Source organism: Eleutherodactylus coqui, chromosome 9 (assembly GCF_035609145.1).
Source record: "Eleutherodactylus coqui strain aEleCoq1 chromosome 9, aEleCoq1.hap1, whole genome shotgun sequence".
In the NCBI taxonomy this organism is placed as follows: domain Eukaryota; kingdom Metazoa; phylum Chordata; class Amphibia; order Anura; family Eleutherodactylidae; genus Eleutherodactylus; species Eleutherodactylus coqui.
The window spans coordinates 56,245,388-56,264,980 of NC_089845.1; the positions used below are offsets into that span (position 1 = coordinate 56,245,388).

Below are 19,593 nucleotides of genomic sequence, written 5' to 3' on the forward strand. Positions count from 1 at the left end.
TGTCGCGCCAAGATCAGCCGGGGAGCCAACACCAACAGCCTCACCACCACCACCATGCGCAGACATATGATAGCCAAGCACCCCACAAGGTGGGACGAAGGCCGTTCACCGCCTCCGGTTTGCACCCCTGCCTCTCCCCCTGTGCCCCAACCTGCCACTGAGATGCAACCCCCCTCTCAGGACACAGGCACTACCGTCTCCTGGCCTGCACCCACACCCTCACCTCCGCTGTCCTCGGCCCCATCCACCAGTGTAGTTCAGCGCACCGTCCAGCCGTCGCTTGCGCAACTGTTGGAGCGCAAGCGCAAGTACGCCGCCACGCACCCGCACGCTCAAACGTTAACCGTCCGCATAGCAAAATTCATCAGCCTTGAGATGCTGCCGTATAGGGTTGTGGAAACGAAGTCCTTCAAAAGTATCATGGAGGCGGCGGCCCCGCGCTACTCAGTTCCCAGTCGCCACTACTTTTCCCGATGTGCCGTCCCAGCCCTGCACGACCACGTCTCCCGCAACATTGTAAGCGCCCTCACCAACGCGGTTACTGCCAAGGTCCACTTAACAACGGACACGTGGACAAGCACAGGCGGGCAGGGCCACTACATCTCCCTGACGGCACATTGGGTGAATTTAGTGGAGGCTGGGACAGAGTCAGAGCCTGGGACCGCTCACGTCCTACCCACCCCCAGAATTGCGGGCCCCAGCTCGGTGGTGGTATCTGCGGAGGTGTATGCTTCCTCCACTAAAGCACCCTCCTCCTCCTCCTCCTCCGCAACCTCTGTCTCGCAATCAAGATGTGTTAGCAGCAGCATGTCGCCAGCAGTCGGTGTCGCGCGGTGTGGCAGCACAGCGGTGGGCAAGCGTCAGCAGGCCGTGCTGAAACTACTCAGCTTAGGAGATAAGAGGCACACGGCCCACGAACTGCTGCAGTTTCTGACACAGCAGACCGACCGCTGGCTTGCGCCGCTGAGCCTCCAACCGGGCATGGTCGTGTGTGACTACGGCCGTAACCTGGTGGCGGCTCTGCAGCTCGGCAGCCTCACGCACGTGCCATGCCTGGCCCACGTCTTTAATTTGATGGTTCAGCGCTTTCTGAAAAGCTACCCACGCTTGTCAGACCTGCTCGTAAAGGCGCGCCGGCTCTGCGCACATTTCCGCAAGTCCCACACGGACGCTGCCACCCTGCGCACCCTGCAACATCGCTTTAAGCTGCCAGTGCACCGACTGCTGTGCGACGTGCCCACACGGTGGAACTCTACGCTCCACATGTTGGCCAGGCTCTATGAACAGCGTAGAGCTATAGTCGAATTCTAACTCCAACATGGGCGGCGCAGTGGGAGTCAGCCTCCTCAATTCTTTTCAGAAGAGTGGGCCTGGTTGGCAGACATCTGCCATGTCCTTGGTAATTTTGAGGAGTCTACCCAGGTGGTGAGCGGCGATGCTGCAATCATTAGCGTCACCATTCCTCTGCTATGCATCTTGAGAAATTCCCTGCAAAGCATAAAGGCAGCTGCTTTGCGCTCGGAAACGGGGGCGGTGGAAGACAGTATGTCGCTGGATAGTCAGAGCACCCGCCTGTCTATTTCTCAGCGCGTAGAGGAGGAGGAGGAGGAGCATGAGGAGGATGAGGAGGAGGGGGAAGAGACAGCTTGGCCCGCTGCTGACGGTACACCGGCTGATTGCCTGTCATCCTTTCAGCGTGTATGGCCGGAGGAGGAGGAGGAGGAGGAGGAGGAGGAGGATCCTGAAAGTGATCTTCCTAGTGAGGACAGCCATGTGTTGCGTACAGGTACCCTGGCACACATGGCTGACTTCATGTTAGGATGCCTTTCTCGTGACCCTCGCGTTGCACGCATTCTGGCCACAACGGATTACTGGGTGTACACACTGCTCGATCCACGCTATAAGGAGAACCTGCCCACTCTCATTCCCGAAGAGGAAAGGGGTTCGAGAGTGTTGCTATACCACAGGACCCTTGCGGACAAGCTGATGGTAAAATTCCCAGCCGACAGCGCTAGTGGCAGAAGGCGCAGTACCGAGGGCAAGGTAGCAGGGGAGGTGCGGAGATCGAGCAGCATGTACATCCCAGGCAGTGCAACAGTCTTTAAGGGCCTGGACAGCTTTATGGCTCCCCACCAAGACTGTGTCACCGCTCCCCAGTCAAGGCTGAGTCGGCGGGAGCACTGTAAAAGGATGGTGAGGGAGTACGTAGCCGATCGCACGACCGTCCTCCGTGACGCCTCTGCCACCTACAACTACTGGGTGTCGAAGCTGGACACGTGGCCTGAACTCGCGCTGTATGCCCTGGAGGTGCTTGCTTGTCCTGCGGCTAGCGTCTTGTCAGAGAGGGTGTTTAGTGCGGCTGGGGGAATCATCACGGATAAGCGTAGCCGCTTGTCAACCGACAGTGCCGACAGGCTAACACTCATCAAGATGAACAAAGCCTGGATTTCCCCAGACTTCTCTTCTCCACCAGCGGACAGCAGCGATACGTAAGCAATACGTAGGCTGCACCCGCGGATGGAAGCAGCGTTCTCTCTCACCATCCAAAACGGGGACATTTCTGCTTCATCAATCTGTGTCTAATATTCCTCCTCCTCCTCCTGCTCCTCCTCCTGAAACCTCACGTAATCACGCTGAACGGGCAATTTTTCTTAGGGCCACAAGGCTCACTCAAATAATTTTTCTGAACAATTTTTAAAAGTTTCAATGCGCTTAAAAGCGTTGGAACTTTAACTTGAACCAATTTTTCGTTACACTGGGCTGCCTCCAGGCCTAGTTACCACTTAAGCCAGATAAACCAAAGCGATTAATGGGTTTCACCTGCCCTCTTGGCTGGCCATGGCCAATTTTTTGGATGTACATTAGTACTGTTGATACAGCAATTTTTGTGGGCCCTCGCCTACAGTGTAATCAAATGAATTTTTAGCCCACCTGCATTACAGCTGACGTTACCTCAGCTGTGTTGGGCAATGCAATGGGATATTTCTATGTACCGCCGGTGGCTTCCTGGCACCCACCCATGCTGTAGGTGCACACGGAGTTTTTACTACATCTGTACACTTGAAAAGGACCCCAGTCTGACTGGGGCATGCAGTGTGGGCCGAAGCCCACCTGCATTAAGCACGACATTACTACCTCAGCTGTGTTGGGCAATGCAATGGGATATTTCTGTGTACCGCCGGTGGCTTCCTGGCACCCACCCATGCTGTGGGTCCACAGGGAATTATAAATGCATCTGTTTCCACTTGTAAAGAACCCCAGTCTGACTGGGGCATGCAGTGTGGGCCGAAGCCCACCTGCATTAAGCACAACATTACTACCTCAGCTGTGTTGGGCAATGCAATGGGATATTTCTATGTACCGCCGGTGGCTTCCTGGCACCCACCCATGCTGTGGGTCCACAGGGAATTATAAATGCATCTGTTTCCACTTGTAAAGAACGCCAGTCTGACTGGGGCATGCAGTGTGGGCCGAAGCCCACCTGCATTAAGCACGACATTACTACCTCAGCTGTGTTGGGCAATGCAATGGGATATTTTTGTGTACCGCCGGTGGCTTCCTGGCACCCACCCATGCTGTGGGTCGACAGGGACTTCACAATAGGGAGTTGTACCTGCCTGTGTCTATGAATTAAAAAGCCCGGTCTGACTGGGGCATGCAGACACCTTGACAGAATGAATAGTGTGTGGCACATAGGTTCCCCATTGCTATGCCCACGTGTGCAGCTCCTGATGGCGGTGGCACAGGATTATATTTCTCATTGCTTCTGTACAGCATTGTGGGCTATCGCCCCGCCCCTTTTAAAGAGGGTCGCTGCCTAGCCGTGCCAACCCTCTGCAGTGTGTGCCTGCGGTTCCTCCTCATGGCAGACGCACTTCTAAATAGACATGAGGGTGGTGTGGCATGAGGGCAGCTGAAGGCTGCGCAGGGACACTTTGGTGTGCGCTGTGGGGGGGAGGGGGGGGGGGGGCGGTTGGTCAGCATGTAACCCAGGAGAAGTGACAGTGGAGTGTCATGCAGGCAGTGATTGTGCTTTGTTGGAGGTAGTGTGGTGCTTAGCTAAGGTATGCATTGCTAATGAGGGCTTTTCAGAAGTAAAAGTTGTTGGGAGGGGGGGGGGCCCACTCTTGCCGGTATTGTGGCTTAATAGTGGGACCTGTGAACTTGAGATGCAGCCCAACATGTAGCCCCTCGCCTGCCCTATCCGTTTCTGTGTCATTCCCATCACTTTCTTGAATTGCCCAGATTTTCACACATGAAAACCTTAGCGAGCATCGGCGAAATACAAAAATGTTCTGGTCGCCCATTGACTTCAATGGGGTTCGTTATTCGAAACGAACCCTCGAACATCGCGGGAAGTTCGTTTCGAATAACGAACACCCGAGCATTTTGGTGCTCGCTCATCTCTAGTTGTAACCAAAATCCTTAATAAAATGCACCACTTAAAGTTGGCTTAAAGGGATATTGTCAGAAAGTTTTGGCTGCCCACTCCGTGGCCATAATGGTCCTTTTAGGCCTCTTTCACAGGGACGATTTTCTGCAGCTAAGTTACATTCGTCAAAAAATCACGACTAACAAAACCAATGGTTTTCTATAGAAACCTTCACATGAACAATTTGTAGGCACGTCAGGACATCAGCGGCAGTATTCAGCGACTGAGATTCTCTGTTGCGTCAAAAAATAGGTCTTCATCTATCTTTTTGCATAAAATCACAGAAACTTCCATAGATTCCAATGGGAGACTATGCGAGCTGGCCCTCTCTCCCTGCTATGGGGGAATCCCTCCTTCTCCCCTGCAGGAGAACCCCTCTCTCCCCAATATGGGAATATCCCTCCTGATTCCCTGCAGGAGAACTCCTCTCTCCCTGCTTTGGAGATATCCCTCCATCTCCCCTGCAGGGAAATCCCTCCATCCTCGCTGAGATAAAGGGAGTCCCCAGCCATGAAGGGAAGCCCCATGGGGCTTTCCTTTATCTCTCTCCTCTCGGAGCAGCAGCACTTTTGTTCTGCAACATGCAGCTCCCAATCGTGTAAATGGGCAATTTCACAGGTAATTAAGCTCAGGACTTGATGGAAGGAAATCATCCATTCATGCGATTTTTCTCGTGAGTTAGCTGCTAGTGATGAGCGAGCATACTCGCTAAGGGCAATTGCTCGAGCGAGCATTGGCCTTAGGGAGTACCTGCCCGCTCGAGAGAAAAGGTTCGGGTGCCGGCAGCGGGCGAGGAGCTGCGGGGGAGAGCGGGGAGGAATGGAGGGGAGATCTCTCTCTCCCTCTCTCCCCCCTGCTGACTGCCGCAACTCACCGCTCCCCCGCTCCGGCACCCGAACCTTTTCTCTCGAACGGGCAGGTACTCAATAAGGGCAATGCTCGCTTGATTAATTGCCCTTAGAGAGTATGCTCGCTCATCTCTATTAGCTGCATTTTTTTTGCAACCTAACTCCTGCATAATCACCGCTAGCTCATTCACTCTTGTGCAGCCGGTTTAGACAGGCAGATACATCATTGGCTCATTCAAACAAGAATCATTCAGTATTATTCAATCTTTCATATTTGTATAAGCAAATGTGAAAGATTGAACGATTGCTGTTTAAAGCGAATGATAAGCGAACGAGCCAACGATGGCTTAAGTCTGCAAGAAATGAACCACAAGTGAAAAGTGAACGATTTCTCATTCGTCGTTGGCTTCGTTTAGATTGTACAATTATTAATTATTTTCGCTCTTTGGTATGATAATCGTTTTATCTAGAAGCACCTATACTTATACAGTAGTGTCAGGCACACTGATGGCAGCTCTGTGATTTTGCAGCAGGTGTTACGTGTTTTCTGCCTAAACTCACTTACATGGGTTTCACACAAAGTGTCTCCAGCGCTGGTTCCTTCCTAGGTTCTATTCTCCATGCGGAAAATTGCATAGGAATGGAAACCAAGATGGAATCTGGACAGCACTATAAGATTATGAGATTTGTGACATCATCATAACCGCTGTAATATCATAGAATTTGAGTTTGATACATTGAGTGACTGTCAGGCCGGGTCAAAGTTCCGATGTTAAGTCTAGCGCACTGTTGTGCTTCAGCTATGGAGAATCCGGGCTCCTTCACCCTGGCGAGGGCGATATCAGGCTGTAAATCACGGCCCGATATTGCCCTAATAATCCACGTGGAAACCCCTGGATACAAGGTGTTGGAAACAGACTCACATTACTGAAGGAATCCCTTGCTGCAGCTCTCATGGCCGCGGCAGGGGATCGCAATGTTCTCTCATTGTTTTCAATGGGTCTAGCGCTGTTGCTGCCAGCCCCATTGAATTCAATGGGTAATATGGCAAAAAGAAAGGACATGCTGCAATTTTTTTTCCCTGCATAGCATCACAATGCGGTGCCATGCAGGGAAACATCTCAAATGCGAATGAACCCATTATATGATCGTGTAGTGAACATTGCTTCAATCTAGTAAGTATATAAAGAGGCTCCTTGGACTCCATACCACTGAAACCATAAGTACCAGAACTTAAAAAATAGGACCTGCTCCAGAAGCGTAACTTGAAGCTCCTGGGCCCCAATGCAAAACTTGTAACCGGGCCCCCAACTATAATGCTTTACTCATAGTACTGGGTTCTTTATATGGAGAAGAGAGCTTTATGGGCCCCCTAAGGCTCCTGGGCCCGGGTGCAACCGCATCCCCTGCATCCTCTATAGTTACGCCCCTGACCTGCTCTACTTCCCTTTGTATTTGTGCCCCAAGGGCCCCAGAGAAGTCCATGTGTCCCAATGCACAATAGGCTGCACAACTCCATGAAAAAAGACACATCTAGACATCATTAGGCTCAATAGCCTTTTAAATCATGGCAGTCAGTGGGGTAGGGTGGTCATGCATGCATGTCAACAGGCCCTATGTACTCAAAAAGTACAGTACTATGTGCTGATATGTGTGCAAACCTACCTCATCAACCTCGCTCACTACGTTGTATTGAACGCTACGCATACGGTCTTCTGAAAGAGCTTTTAATATGAAGCTTTTCGCAGTTCGCCAGACGTTTCCTTCGTCATTTCACAAACACTTCTCCCAGATTATTGTGCAAAGTTCACAAAATGTAAAACGGTCGTCTGCTGCGATCCGTCTGACGTGTAAAAGAGACCATAGGCGATAATGTAATTGGCTGCTGCGGGGTCTAGCGCAATTCTTCTATTCCCAGCACCGGAGTGTTGCTGGGGACAAGCAGCTTTTTGTTTGCTAACACGTGTGATTCATTATGTTCGGCACTATTTATAGCAGGTCTGAACTCGCTACAATTTGGTTTGGATTTCCATTTCATTATTTAGTTACATTTCTAATTATTATAAAATAGTAACTGCAAATTAAAACATTCTTTTAATAACATAAAAACGACCCGTTCTTTTGTCTTTAGGAGCAGAACAGACTTTTTTGTTGGCAGCTCCTTCTTCTGCATTCTGATTTGCTGCCACGGATGCTGAAACTATAAAAATAAGTTGGTTTCTTAGACTCTTAGCTCTAATCTTTTTTCTTGCACTGGTTAGGCCGATTCATACGAGCGTATTTGCGTGCGCTATATGCAGAGAATAGAACCCATTGATTTCAATGGGTTCGTTCACATGCGCGTATTTACCTGCGCGTTTCAGTCACGCAAAATATACTGCAGCATGCTCTATTTTCCAAAAGTTCCTAGAGAAGTCAATGGCAATGCGCAAATACACTATGAGATGCGTGAAACAATGCGTAATTGCAAAAGAAAAAGTACACATCAGGAACTCAGACTAATTAGTCATCACAATTGTTCTTTTTTTCCCCTGCTCGCGAATGCACATGCCCCAAGGCACAGTAAAAGTACAGTAAAATACGCCAATGTGTGAGCAAAAAAAGCATCGTTCATACCATTCATGTGCACGCAAATACGCATACGCTTGTGGGAATTCACCCTAAAGGGTTATTCATATGAACGTGCTTGTCTGTGCAAAATTGGCAAAAGCTGGCATAGGTTTCAGCTATAATTTACACCAATTGTTGGCCCAAATTCTAGTATAACTGCAGGCTGCTAGTGGACACACTCCCGAATGCTAGGGCTCCTTCCCTTTCTTTAAGAAAGTTGCGGGCCAGCAGAAACCTTCAAAAAGTCATAATTTTTGGCACTTGCACCAAAATTCTGTTCTATGGAAAGAAAATCCTAATGGCACAAATTATAGTGATACATTGACAACTGTGTGATACAAACTCCTGAGTAGAGATGAGCGAGCATATTCGCTAAGGCAAACTACTCGAGCGAGTAGTGCTTTATGCGAGTACCTGCCCGCGCGTCTCTAAAGATTCAGGTGCCGGCGGGGGAGAGCGGTGAGTTGCGGCGGTGAGCAGGGGGGAGCTGGGGGGGGGGAGAGATCTCCCTCCCCTGTTCCTGCCTGCTCTCCCCCGCCGCTCCCCGCCCCCCGCAGCACCCGAATCTTTAGAGACGAGCCGGCAGGTACTTGCATAAAGCACTACTCGCTCGAGTAGTTTGCCTTAGCGAGTACGCTCGCTCATCTCTACTCTTGAGCAACAGTTTTGGAAATGTTCTTCAGTATTTCTATAGGATAGTCACCTAGTTACACATTGAGGATGAAAAAAATTATGCACTGGCCCGCAGGCCCATTAGTCACATGAAGATTCAGTGGAAACCCAAGAAAAAGCCAGGTTTTGCCATCCAATAGCCATCCTTGAAAATTTGTTGGAAAGCCATTGAAAAAGAGTGGCCTTAGAAATTAGATACTTGACAGGCGTACCGATAGATGTGATATTCCAATGGCCAGACACATTAACCCATGCAGTGTGTATATGATGCCATTCACCTTGTCTGATTCTCTGGTATTGACTAGCAATCCAATTGACCATTGCACAAGTATTAATGACCATGACCTCTGGCTCATTACTTCTGTAATGTATAGGCTGTCCTTGACACTTCATATAATCAGTTATGTCTAATGATAGCTAGACTATGCCCAATAGAACGAATACTAATCACCAGTGGGCCATCTGCTAGTCCAAGCCCTTCCTATGCGTTTATAAATCAAGGTTGATCAGTTCAATGATTGATTTACATTTTTTCCTCATTATTCTTAGATTTTCCATGAGGCAGCAAGGCAAAATAAATACTATAAGAAGCCAAGTCATTTGATGTCATTTGATATGGAATTTTCCAGCCTAATAGAATAGTATCCCTTTCCAATTCATCATTTCCTGCTTTAGAGCGTTGAAAGAAAAGGAGACAGCAGTACGTAATTAAATGGGAAAAGCTACAAATATTGATATTGCTGTTTGGATATTCGGGTCTCTTAGCTTTCTGAAAAAAAAGGAAAAGAAGACTAGGAATTCTTGTTATAGTAGTTCACGAATAGCCACTCTGTTAAGCAGACTATTATCTTAAAGGGTTTCTGATGAATAATTCATTGAGCTACACATGATGTGGTGCAGAGTGTTAAGGCAGCAGAAATGCAGTCCTAAGCTCTCGCTCATGACCTGAGGGTTGTGGGTAAAATCCCCGCATGGTTCAGGTAGCAGGCTCAAGGTTGACTAAGCCTTCCATCCTTCCGAAGGTCGGTAAAATGAGTACCCAGCTTGGTGATGGGTAAAAAGATGATTGGTGAAGGTAATGGCAAACCACCTTGCAAAAACAGTCTGCCAAAAAACATCACAGTGTCTCGGTGCTTGCACTAGGGGACTTTGCCTACACATGATTATAACACGTTACTCATACTGTGTAATTCAACAACTGTGGAAAGTTTGGCACTAACAATAGCTCCGATGACCAGAAATGAGGAGGAAGGATGGAGTTTACTTAAATTGACTTCTGTATGTACAACTCCATCCAAACAGTCCAAGCACTTTGGGCCTGGTGAAACGAAGATGGCTAGTCTGACTACCTGATGCACACTGTGCATTACTATGCATTGATAGTCTAAGGGACCTTTCACATGGGACAGATGTGGATTTTGTCAATTATTGCTTATTTCGTGGCGTTTTAACTACGGAATGCGTTCAGTGGAATCTTGTTTTTTTTCCTGCAGACTTTAATTACGGAATTCTATCTCCTGTATGTTAGAAATCCAGAACAACAATTCCACAAGTCATTATTAATTCTGCAGGAGAAAGCTGTTCTGTTGCGGAATTTAATCTTGCTGTTTTGAAGTAAAGATGCTCAGATTTTAACTGGTACGGAATTCGAGCCTCATAGGGAACTGTCACACGGGGCGGAATTAGTCTGCACATCAGCTTTGAAAATCTCAATACAGCCATTTTTCTTGCTCAGATTTGAACTTACAACTCCAGCACTGAGCCACATTCATTGAAGAGCCAACACCGCCACCGGATGGTCTTCAAGTTCCATCAGCCACCGGATAATGTTCAAGTTCCATCTGCCACCAGATTGTTTTCAAGTTCCATCCACCACTAGATAGTCTTCAAGTTCCATCCACCACTAGATAGTCTTCAAGTTCCATCCACCACTAGATAGTCTTCAAGTTCCATCCACCACTAGATAGTCTTCAACTTCCATCCACCACTAGATAGTCTTCAAGTTTCATCCACCACTAGCTAGTTTTTAAACTCTATCCACCACTAGATAGTCTTCAAGTTCCATCCACCACTAGCTAGTTTTCAAGCTCCATCCACCACTAGATAGTCTTCAAGTTTCATCCACCACTAGCTAGTTTTCAAGCTCCATCCGCCACCTGATGGTTTTCGAGTTCCATCCACCACTCATTGAGTACAATGCAAAAATAAAAGGATTCATCTGTATTCTGTTTCCAAAACTAGAAACAAAAGTGCATCAGTCTGTGCTTTTGATCCAATGAAAAAAAAATGGAATGGAGCCGGAAAATGCAGAAAGAGATTGAAACTGAAGACCTTCTGCTTGCATACATTTCCATGGGTTTGGAAATGTTTTCTTTCCAATTTGCTGTTCCCACGACGGATCAGCAAGACGGAAATGAAAACGCTAGTATGAATATGTGGTTCCCATCATGTTGCTGTGACTATATGTTAATACAAGTTTACTCCACATATCTGAATTTTCATTGTTCCATTACATGTAGGAACATTACCCCTCATACTAACGTACATGCTGCTGGATAATGACAGTTATCACACATTAATTACAACCTTCAGACTGTATCTTTTAACCCCCTAAAACCGTAGATGATCTGTGTAAGCGACATATATGATTCTACTAGATAATGATGAAATACCAGAAGTTCTAACTTAGCATTGTGATAAATGATTAGTCAGGGCTGTAATGGCAATATGTCTTCTGTAACCCAGTAAATCAATACCAGTTTTTATATATTTGGATTAAAATGCATACATTACATAACTATAAATTTCTTTTTCACACTTTGCCGTCTTGAAAAATCCTTATATTCTTCTGTTGGGAAGATTAAAACTGACCTTACAGTGTGTGGCGAGGCCGCCTGACAGTTAAAGGGGCTGTCTCGTGACTATATTGCCTAGTTAGATCATGCAAAATGTTACAATTGTAACTTTTTTTTTCCAAACACAATTGCTTAACCCTTTCCAATTCAGTTTCTATCCTGGTTTTCCTAGGGGGCTTACTCTTTTTCTGCAGTTATACAATGGCGCTATATGCTGGCTAAAGCCAGTACTGCATGAGGTGACACATTGGATAGGCTCCGATAGCAGAGAGGGTGGTAATATACAGTAAGAGAACCCCGATGGACGTCTTCCAACATCAAAGCTGTACAGACTTAAATCATAATGTCTTTAGACGTCAGACAGTGGATTGGAAAGAGTTAAAACATTTAACCTATGTATAGATATTACATACAAAGGAACATGTTACATGCTTATTATGGCACCCCCTGCTGTTCTTTTTCATTACATCTCACAATGTCCCCCTCACGTGTCCAGCGTTGGAGGTCACAGATATTTAGTAAAGTGTCTCTTTAAAGTGTCCTTTAAAGAGACACTTCAGTAACTTTTTTCATTCGTTTTATGACTAGCCTCTCATTATATATAAGTCGGTTAGTATTACCTTTTTTAGTTTTTTATTTTTATCTGAAACTTTCTTTTCTTCAGATGATCATGTGATAGCATTTCTGACCACTTGAAATTCACTTGGGTTCATGCGTTCTCAAAAAGTCATTTTTTAGTAAGTATAATTCCTGTGTGATGGACTCTACTTCACAAGTTCTTTAGGAGACACAGAAGCTTCTATCACACTCACTGCTGGTGATTAGAGGCTCCTGTCACACAGTTACAATGAAGGAGTTGATAGTTCAGCCTTCTGACTGTATACGTTTGGCTTGTAGCTCATTTAGTAGAATGTAGAAGGTAATGGCAGTGTCCTCCCAGTAGGCAGAGACGGTAGGGGCCCTAGCTGCTCATGTGATGTTGTTTAGTGCATTATGGGATTGATAGCACAGAATAGTGAAAGAGCAAGCAGGGACTAATCTCAACATCAAGGTGTCTTTACTGCATGGAAGTGAGTGCAGTAGAGTTGAGCGAACGTACTCTTCCGAGCTTGATGCTTGTTCGAGTATTAGCATACTCGATGGTGCTTGCTACTCGAGCAAGCGTCACGCCGTGTTCGGCCCCGCCCCAGTTTTGGCTCCTCCCCGCTGCGACGTGTCAGTTTTGACCCCTCCTCGCTGCGACGCCACGCACGTCAATGGTAATTTGTGGCTGGCTTGGCGGAGAGAGAGAGAGAACACATGAACAAAAAAAAAACTCGGCAACCGGCAGGTCCCATACAAAAATGCTCGAGTCTCCCATTGAAGTCAATGGGGTTCTTTACTCGAATACAGGTCTCGAATTTTACGAAAAGCTCGACTCGACATCACAGTAGATGAAATGGCAACATCAAATGTTGTATATGTGCAGCTGAGCTGAGAAGTTATTAGGGCTGATGTGACTCCATGTAACCCTAGCCAAAATGCTACTCATGTTACTATACAGTAGCAGTACTCTGAATGACCCTCATTTCTGCTCAGTGCATGGCTGTCATTTAGGTAATACAAAACATTCACTTTAAGGCCTCTTTCACATGAATGTTATTTTAGCGTTACAATAGCCGTGCTAAAAAATAGGGGCTATCGGAGTGTTAAATCATATGAACAAAGGCTATTCTTCGCGATTTTACCCGTCTGGCTGTGGCGTCTTGCAGTGCACTCATGTCACAGCCCTGAAATCCCTCAGCCGCCAGAATGATGAAGGGAGTCCCTCACCGTGGGGATGAAGAGACTCCACCACCACTGGGATTCCCTTCATCCCTGTGGCGGGGATTCCCTTCATTCCTGCGGTGGGGATTCCCTTCATCACTGCAGCGGGGCATCCCTTCAACCCCACAGTGGGGAATTCCCTTATCCCCCCAGCGGGGAATTCCCTTCATCCCCCTGGCAGCGGACTCCCTTCATCCCCACGGGGATTTTAAACTCTCTCCCTTTGCCGTCCAGCTCGCCCTGGTGTCCCATAGTGCAGCAAGACAGAACCGCATTCAGGGACTTTTCCAAAAATAGAAAATCTTTATTTCTCAGAAATAAAAAGCTGTAACGTTTCGACCTATCGCGAGGTCTTTGTCAAGAGTGCGGAACCATCTTTCTGCTTATTTGAAATCTTCATCAATAGGTCTTCAAGTCTAGACCTCACTTACAGGATCGTGCACCATTTTTTATCACTTGTACCTAAAGTATTAATATTGGTTGTGCTGCTATCTACCTATTTGTTATTTAGTGCCCCATAGTAGTCTATGGAGCTGCTGGTGTTGTGCCATCAATAGATAGGACAAGTTCTATCTTTTAACAGAGAGAAATTCTGACATGTGATTTATCTCTTTTTTTTCTAGGCACACCAAAAAATTGTTTGTCTGAAACAACCCATAAAAACCATAGGTTCTTCTAAATGCAATTTTTTTGACGCACCTACTCATGCAGTCCCCTGAATAGATTTTTTAATTTGTTAGGTAACCCCCTCCTCCCCAGCATATATAAATCAGCTAGTCTTAGCTTGTTTAGTTATTCCTTTCTATCTGAAAAATTCCCTTCAGTTAGGTCCTATGATCTCATGGTGACCCCCCCCTCCAGAATCTCTAACCTTCATGTTCTGTGAAGGGGGTCACTGCTGGAACTTCCTGAAGACTAAATTACATGGACTGTACCACACATGCTGTTATCAGAGAGACAGAAACTCCTATCACATTACTGCTGATGTTTAGAGGATCCTGTCACACAGTTAAAATGAAGAAGGTAATAGTTCGTCCTCCTGACTGTATACTTATGGTCTTCAGCTTATTTAGTTAAATGTAGAGGTTAGTACTATTTGCACAGTCCTCATAGCAGGCAGAAATGGTATCAACTAGAGATGAGGGAGCATACTCGTTAAGGCGATTTACGAGAGAGCATCGCCTTTTTTCGAGTACCTGCTGGCTCGTCCCTTAAGATTCGGGGGGGCCGCGGGCGTGAGTGGGGGGTTGCGGAGGGGATCGGGAGGGAGAGAGATCTCTCTCACTCTCCACCCCGCTCTCCACCCCTTAGCAAGTACCTGCCCGCTCGGAAGAAAAGATTCGGCTGCCGGCGCGGGGGAGCGGTAAGTTGCGGGAGTAAGCAGGGGTGAGTGGGGGGAGAGAGAGATCTCCCCTCCGTTTCTCCCCGCTCTCCCCCGTTGCTCCCCGCCCCCTATCGGCACCCAAATCTTTTCTTCTGAGCGGGCAGATACTCGCTAAGGGCAATACTCGATCGAGTAATTGCCCTTAGCGAGTATGCTCTCTCATCTCTACTCCTAAAATCTACAATATTACTTTGCTATTGTCTGATATGATACATTAGAAAGTGTCCAATGAGAACCACTCCTTGGTATTTGCCTAATATTCCCATGTACATTCATTTGCATGTGGGCGGTTATGCTTTAATTAATCTCTATAACAGCCTACTATTTTTACACGGGATGTTTGCCCAAAGGTCTTTCTGCTTCTTTGAACTGGCCTCATTCCAGCGATATGTTTTCTTACTGTCAATTGACAATAAGATTTGTTTTTGCACATTTCAGAACTGTGAGGATGAGAAACGAGGCAAAAGAAGAATGCAGCATATTATGTAGGGATACTTCAAAAATGACTATTTTCCTTAGGATGTACATGGAATAAAGTGTGGTTTCTATGATTTCATCATGACTTGCCATGTAGCAGTGCACAGTCAGGTTATTGCTTGCAATTTTCTCACGGGTCAACTAACTGACTAAACTGTGGGAGGATCACGACAGAGCCTTGGCTCAAACCCCAATGAAAAAAGTTGGCTGTGTGCAGACAATCAGTCTAGTGAAACTCATAGCATTCTCAGGCAGATCATACTAGTGGAGGAGGAAGGAGATAGAATAACCTTGGCCTGTCTCTGTGAGAAGAGAATAGAAGCCAGCACCTCGGATGGCCTGAGGCCTTCAGCATCAAACTCCAAATAGCATTTAAATTAAAATAAATATTTATTGTTAGCCTTTACTTTTCCTTTATATTGCTTTAAATGTGTGTGGCAACATTGTTAACTGAATAGACCTGACATTGTAGAATGTGTCTGACTCAGCTATTATGCCTTCTGAGTTGATATGTCATAGAGTATATTAAATTTATATTGGTGACTAGTAAACTTTTTAAAAGTTCAGTTCGGCCAATTCTCTGAACTTTTTCAAAAAGTTCAGTTCGGTCCAAATAAGTTTTGAACTGAGCCGAAAGTTCACCAAAATCCGTAAAACTGGTGTATAATACTGTCGAAGAGCCATAAAAGCTTTGTATGACGCTCTGAAAATATTATACAGGGCTTTTATGGCTCTTGGACAGTGTTTACACCATTATTTAGGGCTAGTGTTGAGTAAACTGAGCCAGTAGAGCCCGGTTTCAGGTAGAACTTTGCTAAAAGCTTGGTTCGGGTTCATGCTGAACCAAGCTTTTGGCAAAGTTTGACCCAAAACAGGATTCTACTGGTTCAGTTCACTCAACACTACTGGTGATGCTAACCGAGCCCTCTCGAAACCTTCCTCTGTTATTCCCCCCAGACATTTATGAATAAATTGACATCTAGGCGTTACCATTTTCCTTGTGTGTAGTTCTTTTACAGTGTTTATGCTATATTGTGTTTTTTGGCCTTATAGTATTAGATGGGTATTTCAGCCACAGTAAGTGACAGAATAGTTCTAGAATATGTCCTCACTTGCTGATTCCTCCAGTTGCAAGAATATAGGTGACACACTGTAGTGTGGAGCCTTGTGGCTTCCTCTGAATTTCAGGGAAGGCCTTGCCTATTTCAGCCAGACAATGCTAACTCTCATACTCTATCCATCTCAACAGCATGGCTTCTCAGATGAAGAGTCCTGGTAAAGAAACATCCGCCTGCAGTCCAGACCTTTCACCTATAGAAAACATTTGGCGCCTTATGAAAGGAGAAATCCAGCGAAGAAGTCCCAGGACTGCTGAGCAGCTCGAATCCTACATCAGACAAGAATGGGGCAACATTCCTCTCCCAAAACTGCAGCAATTGGTCTCCTCACTTCTGAGAAGTTTACAGACTGTTATATAAAGATGGGGATGTTACACAATGGTAGATATGGCCCTGTCACAACTTTTGTGAGATGTGTTGCTGCCATCTTTTTCCTTAATGAGTTAATTTTTTAAATGGAAATGGAAAAATGTCTGACCTTCCCTTTCTGATATATGTTCAATTGTGAATAAAATATGGTTATATGAGATTTTCAAATCATCGCGTTCTTTATTATTTGCATTTATGTAACATAGTATCATACATAGTAACATAGTATGTAAGGCCGAAGAAAAACATATATCCATCCCGTTCAACCTATTATACTCAATGTTGATCTAGAGGAAGAACCCCAAAAAGCCCCAATGAGGTAGAAGCCAATTTTCCCCATTTAAGGGGAAAAAAAATTGTTCTTGATTCCAATCTGGCAGCCGGAATAATCCCTGGACCACCGACCCTTCTGAAGTTATTAATGAATATAACATATAATATAATCCGCGGAATGACTGCTAATGCTTAAATAGAGGCAGCTGTCACCTTTTCCCAGAGTTGGACGCAGTTAAACTCCCTCCCTTTTTTTCAGCTCCCATGGGAGTCTAAGGGAGCTTCCAGCATATCTCGGAAAAAGATAGGGCAAGAGCTATCTTTGAACGCCGTATATAAAATCAGCGACTGAAAATGGCCACCGATGTTCTATTTTTCCGGCGCAATTTTTGATTTACGCAGCTAAAAATCCCTAATCGGAATGAATACATTGGAATCCAATGCTTCAGATGGTCACGATTTTTGCCCGATTTTTGGACGCAGCTACATAGCTGCGTATATACAGCCGTGTGAATAAGACCTTACAGTGTTTCTTTCTCTGCAGAAACCATTGAGGAACTGCAAGTGTTTTGAGTTTTTTCTTGAGGAGCAGCCAGTGTTAATTGTTCATAGATATGCATGTTTTAATCACTGTAATTGGTTAATTATGGTTCAAAACATTTGTTAGGTGTGTGATTGATCTTGTTTGTGGCTCTCAGGCTTTAAATTAGAAAACTAGAGTTTTAATCGCTTTCTGTGCTAAATAATGTTCCTTAATGTTCTATTAATTAATTTATCGGTGTTATTATATCTCCGTAATTGATTAATAATTAGTGCTGTGCGAGTTTGATTGAGAAATCGAGTAGCATCTTAATAAACATAGATGAAGATTACATCCCTTAAGGCCTGAAGGGATAAAGCTTTTGCAATCCACATAGAATATATTTTTTATTGTGTCCATCCTTTATTTAAACAATGGGTAGCTTGAAAGCTTTAAAGAACAAGCCTGCATGGTAGAGCACATACAATGGGAATCCATACGGCTTCTCTGGAACTGTACAAAGTTCACATATTAGGCCTCGTTCACATGCGCACAGTTTTAGCACAGTATAGGTGCGCAAAACAGTGCCTCTACTGCTTTAAAAATCATGTGAACGGGCATCTGCCCCAGTAGGAGGAAGAAGAAACCGCAGGGCTTAGGAATTTCCCCATAGCAGGGAGAAAGATAGCGGGGCTATGGGGGATTAACCCATAGCCCCACTCTGTCTCTCCCTGCTATAGGGTTATCCCTCATAACTCCACTCTGTCTCTCCCTGCTATGGAGGATTAACCCATAGCCCGGCTCTGTCTCTCCCTGCTATGGGTTAATCCTGCATAGCCCCACTCTATCTCCCTGCTCTGGGGATCCCGGAGGGATATCCCCATAGCGCAGAGTGAGTGGGCAGGGCTAGAGAGAGGAGGCGGGGCTATAGAGCTTCTTACAGAGATTCCACATAGCAAATATGGAAGGGCGAGGCTAGAGGGTGGATCCCTCTAGCTCCACCCTCTCCTTCCACGCTCTTAGGGAAGCCCTGTTACCCCGTCCCCCTTCTCTCTGTCCGCTATAGGGAAATCCCTTGGGGAGAGAGGTGGAGGGAGTCCCTTACTGCCCCACACTGCTGGGGAATTGCCCATATCCCATTGTAAATTCCTGTTAGTCCCCGGGGATGAGTGGAAGCCCCGAGGGTTCCCATAATCCCCACAGGGACTAGCAGGAATTTATAGTGGGACTTTTAAAATGTGCTTCTGGGCAGCATGTTATAAATGTCCTGCTGTAAGCAGTGGGGTATTCCCTCGGTCGGAAGAAATCTTCTTTTCCTGCCCAGGAGTTTCCATAGACTCCTGCTCCTATAGGAGTCAATGGAAACTCCTGTGCAACTCACAACAAAGATAGGTCCGGTCCTATTTTTTCTCGCAGTACGGACCTTAGATGTTGACATGGTAGCCACGCATGTCCTATCTTTGTTAGATACGAGTATTTAGTGTGTCTAAAATGCCTTCATGTGAACGCTTCTATAGGAAACCATTGGTTCTTATAGAAGCGCTCTTTTCACATGCCTCTAATACGTGAAAACAGCGCTCGCGTGAAGAAGACCTTACGGAGATATTAACACTTTGAGGCATCCTTCACATTACCATATGTATTTATACGTTCACCCGTACACGCTGTATAATCGCATGCATAAAAATTAGATGCAATCGAGTCCCGATCTGTATTTGCATATTTCCAGCCATTCAGGCTACATTTAGGCAATTGCTGTAAAATGCTTGGAATGACCAATAATGATTAATCAGAACAGCTGTCTTCTTTTCACAGCATTTTACGCAGGGTAACCCCCTCCCTCTCCATTTTTTCCAGCTTCCAGAGAAGTCTATAGGAGCTTGCTGAGTATTTCGGTAAAAGATGGAGCAAGACCTATCTTTTCAAGTGGTGTATAAAATCGGCAACAGAAAACGGTCGTGTTTGTGCTATTTTTCCTGCCACAATGTTTTCACGAGTCAAAAAATCATTAGTAAATACATTGAATCCAATTTTTTGGGGCGATTTTTTTTTACACGGCTAAATACCTGTGTAATTATGGTCGTCTGAATAAGCCCTAGGGGCGGATTCAGATGAGCGTATTTGTGCTCGCAAATTTTGTGTGTGTGATATATGCGGAGAATAGAACCCATTGATTTCAATGGGCTCATTACTACTGCTCGTATTTGAATGCGCATTTGCGAGCTATAA

General features: G+C 45.8%; 1 long non-coding RNA gene across 1 annotated transcript in view; it reads left to right on the forward strand.

Annotated features, from left to right (window-relative positions):
• The window catches only part of LOC136578781 (uncharacterized), a 261,537-nt gene extending 244,826 nt beyond the window's left edge, over positions 1-16,711 (forward strand). The window contains exon 5 of the long non-coding RNA XR_010786660.1: positions 16,334-16,711. This is a non-coding gene — a long non-coding RNA (uncharacterized lncRNA). The remainder of the gene's footprint in view (positions 1-16,333) is intronic.
• The last annotated feature ends 2,882 nt before the right edge of the window (positions 16,712-19,593 follow it).